At 32.8% G+C, this 4,651-nt stretch overlaps 1 long non-coding RNA gene across 5 annotated transcripts; it reads right to left on the minus strand.

The window, feature by feature from the left end:
• Positions 1-1,079: 1,079 nt before the first annotated feature.
• On the minus strand, positions 1,080-3,858 carry LOC110884763. 5 transcript variants are annotated; one of them, XR_004868820.1, is made up of 4 exons: positions 2,413-3,847; positions 1,962-2,291; positions 1,456-1,511; positions 1,080-1,347 (listed from the first exon to the last, which is right to left on the minus strand). It is a non-coding gene; the product is annotated as an uncharacterized LOC110884763 (long non-coding RNA). The 5 variants fall into 5 exon arrangements; XR_004868818.1 differs by lacking the exon at positions 1,456-1,511 and having other exon boundaries at positions 2,413-3,842; XR_004868819.1 differs by lacking the exon at positions 1,080-1,347 and having other exon boundaries at positions 1,452-1,511; positions 2,413-3,844.
• Positions 3,859-4,651: the final 793 nt, after the last annotated feature.

Raw genomic sequence — 4,651 nt, forward strand, 5'->3', positions numbered from 1 at the left:
AACATTCACAAAAGTGAGCATAACTCACTCATTTCTTATCCGATTCACTCGATTCTTTTTCCTACTTCTTTGTATTGACCTTAGCTACGTTTCCATTGGTTTTCCCAGGAAAACCAGGCCCTGGAATGTCGCCAAAAGGCTCCAAAGTTGACTGATTTTTCTGTTCTTGATTCAAACTTTGATAAACTTGATTAAACTTGAGGAAACTCATCTCAAACCTATGTCCTTATGCTTATATCCACATCTATGGTTAGTTAGGCTTAAAAACAAGGTTGAGACATGTAAAATCAGAGGTGCAAATCTTACAAACTTTCTGTTTTGGTCAAGGGTTTAAACCCATAAGTGATGTTCAAGCCGTAAGCTTGATCAATGTGCGATTTACGATTAGCTTGGGCTATCCTACTTGAAAATCCACACATTGCTTGATGTTTTCTCTTAGATTAGTTGTTCTTATTCCATTATTACTTGTAAGTTCATGACCCTCCTTGAATGTTCATAACATCAAGTGTAATGGTGAACATCTAGAGGTACCTAAATGGAAGACTTGTTCTTCCTACCTCCTACATGACTTCCATGATACAAAGAGGTTCCTAAATGGTGGATTTATCCTCCTACCTCCTACTTGACCTTTATGATATAATATACACTACATACTCACTACTAGAAAAAAGACCTATAATGACACACAATACGTGTCATTAAAGGGTACATATGACACACTTTTGTGTGTCAAGGAAGCCCCTGTCATAAAATGAAGATGACATGCATTTATGTGTCATCTTTTTGTGACACACTTTTATGACATGCGTTTATGACACACATTTATAACACACAATGCGTGTCAAGAATACCAGTGTCATAAATGAAAGATGATACATAAATGTGTGTCATGGTTTTAGGTGTTTTAAAAAATATTTATTTAGAATTATTAATTTTCACATTAAATGACAATTAATGTCTCATAATACAAAATATTTTTTTAATGGCTAAATTTGCATACCATAGGGATTGAACATTTAACCTCATTTTATCTAACTCACCAACACCACTCGACTATTCCCAAGTGAATACAAAATAAATAAAATAGCAAAACACGGTACAATATTTCATTAAATAATAACAACATTTAAAGTTAACAATATTATATTAATGCCGATACAAAATATCACCGGAAAATAAAGGTTGCCACAAATATAGATCATTCTTCGTGAATTCTCTTGGTGCCCGAGTTGTCGCGAACAACAAGAAACCATTATCTTCATCATGTCTCAACCGAACTTTTGAAGTAGGTTTTAATCTTCACATATTCAGGTGGCTTTTTTCTTTCATCGCCTTTTTTTTCCTTTCCTGAGAAAAGATCAACATTCGATACAATTTGTTAAATGTTCTTACATCTTGTTGCATAAAAACTAGCACTTAAAGAAAAGTAAGCATAAAAAGACTGGTAGATGTTACCCCACTAATTAAGACTTATCTAGCTCGGGCCACAAAATGCACAAGTAAAGGAAAACCTGTATAATTGCAAGTTATAACCATATAGATTTACTGGCTATTAATAGTTCATATAAATTCACTATCTACTTGGTAAATAAAAAAACATTTAAATTATATGCTCAAATCCAGTAGGAGGTATACAAACAGATAGTACTAGTTGGCTTAATAAATCTTTAACAAAATAATGATAATAATAATAATAATAATAATAATAATAATAATAATAATAATAATAATAATAATAATAATAATAATATTACATTATGTGAAAGTACACTTGAGGAAAAAACTATGATCACGAATTGCTCATTAGTCTATTAAAAACAAAATCAAAGCTGGAGTTTGAAAAAAAAAAGATATATTTTCAAGTTTTATCATGCACAAGTGTACAACTTAAGAAAAATGCCTTCTGATCACAATATCTAGTGAAAGTAAGAACTAGAAACCATGAAGTAAGAAATGTGTACCTGACCTACTAACCATACTGGTTCATCTCCATCCCCTGCAAAACACCTTCTAATCTTCACAAAATTATTTAACTTTTCTATAAATGCTAAGAAAAAAATATGCCACAGTACAATCTCTAATGATGGAAAGTAACTGAGAATGTCAAGTACCTTCCCTAGAAGCAGTTCTCCTGATGGAAGAGACACCACTAAGGGCGGAGCAATCCTACCGGACACGAAGATCTCTGATAATGTTTTGTTTGAACTTTGAATATCATGTATTATCTTCTAATCCCTAAACATGTATTCACTCCACACCAAATTCGTTCACCTCCATAAATCCACGCCCTCCTGTGAAGTGTAATCAATTAATTAGATAATCGGGCTTCCAGTTATGCTTAAATTAAGAAGCGACTAAAAGCAAATAATTTAGAAAATACGCTTAATTTGACTTAACAAATGAATTAATTACCATCGTATCAGAAAATACAAACCCTCTTTTGCCTAGCGAAGGACCAAAACAAGCTAGACTAGAGTAAATGGTAGGAGTGCAAACGAGCCAAGCTACTCGAGCTCAACTCAAAAAAAAATCGGACAAGCCAAGCTTAAACAAGCCTATAAACAAGCTTGTTTAGTAAACGAGCCCGAGCTTCGCTTACCAAATCTGACCCAGCTAGCGAGCCTGGCAAGCTTACTGTTTATATAATCTGTCATTAATATATATTTAAATAATCATATATATAGTGAAAGTGTAACGTACAATATGCCTATGAGCCGAGCTTGAGGTTTAGAAACAAAACTTGAATCGAGTTAGTCAAGCTCAGACTCGGCTCATTTGCACCCCTAGTAGATGGTAAAACACCCAACAAAATGGTCAAAAGTACAACATTTAAATTATGAACCTTCAACATTTAAATTAACCATTACTGCCCCTTGTTGATGATCATTAAATAAAAAATATAAATATCAATAATATGGCTTCATCAAAGTTGCATCTCTGATTTATATAATCCAATGTAAGGCCAAAAGGCAAATCTCTTATTCGTGTAATCGAAAACCAAATCTCTTGTTCATGTCAAAGTCATTGATATTCCACACATGAACACAAATTATTAATCTAGACAAAACATCTTATGTATGTTTTGATTTGCATATTTGCAGAGAATCACTAGCACTTATAGAGTATTTAAATGTAAAATATAGCACATAATTCTCCATTTATTCAGATGATTAACCACATCATTGGGCAAGCAAAACTACATCGAAAGATTGTTATCAATCTCTTGGGTTTTGAGGATATTATTAGTTATTTTAATTCAATAAACAACCCCACCAAACAAACAGAGCCAAATAGCAAGTAGACGTATTCAATTTCTTCAACCACTTCACAGTTTCGCCCTTCCAACAATTAACAAAAATAACATGCATCTGACTAAAAGTAAAGAAAAACTAGCCTGAAATGTTTTGTTAGTCCATCACCTATGCACACTAATTACTTAATTAACAGTCGCAGATTCAAAGAAAGTGCCCTAATCATTTTCTAATACAGACAGATTATTAAAATTACCAAATCCAAACAAACATAAACCTGATAGAAACAAAAAGGCACAAAAAACTAGGGTTTTGAAAACGACGAAGAATAATAAAAAAATACCAAACCATGGCGTTCACCGGAAAGAAATGAGAGCGTCTGTTGAGTCATGGCCTGCGAGTAAAGCAAACTCATTACAATAAATCATCTTGAACCTAACATCCATACGTGTTGTTGAAGGGGCAATTGAACGAGGATGAAAGGCATTCTCAATAGGTGGTGTGGTGGTGCGATGGTGATGCAAAGATTTTGTTATATATCGATAAGAATTGATAGAGAACAATTAGATCTGATTTGAGTGGATATAGGGGAAATTTTTGGGATAGGAGGGAAATTAGAAATTTTGAAGAGTCTACAGGAGGGAAATTTGAAATTTTGAAGAGTTTCAAATAATTATAGATAAGTGTGTCATAAATTCTTTAGATTTTAGAAACGATGACACACAAAAATTGTTACGACACTTAAACAATGACACATAAATATATATGTCATAATTTTTTTAAAATTTAGAAACAATGACATTTTTTTATGACACACGTTTTTTGTATATCATAAAATGAGTGTGTGTCATCGTTCGTGTGTCATTAAAGGTGTTTTTTCTAGTAGTGACTACTTATATGTATATTCCAAATAATCGAACCTTTGATGACGAATTTGTGTTCATTTGTCAAGATGTTTGATTACATCATCTAAAACATTATGTGTTAAACTTTTGCATATGTACTTTCCATATTCTTTTTAAATTCCGAATCTTGACTCTAAACATACCTTGAACTTTAACCCTTATACATTTGTCCTCCCAATCTCATACACTCGTCAACACTTGGATAATCGGAAGAATTAGCAATATTGTGAGTATACTTAACCCATTTTACCGTTTTCACACTTTTGGGTGTAACATGTTTTTATATACAAAACACACTTAGTATACATATTCTTATGCAAATACACAAACAGACAATCCAATACACGCTTACTATTTGTTATGCATGATTCGTGTTTTCTGGGTGATTCTTATGTGATGAACTTGTCATTAGCTTCGTACAAGCCTCCACTGAACATGTATAGCGCTACAGGAGTAACGCACCACCCGTGAACGAGAGGTCATGTTAGGTTTATT

Source organism: Helianthus annuus, chromosome 10, assembly GCF_002127325.2.
Source record: "Helianthus annuus cultivar XRQ/B chromosome 10, HanXRQr2.0-SUNRISE, whole genome shotgun sequence".
Taxonomy (NCBI): Eukaryota; Viridiplantae; Streptophyta; class Magnoliopsida; order Asterales; family Asteraceae; genus Helianthus; species Helianthus annuus.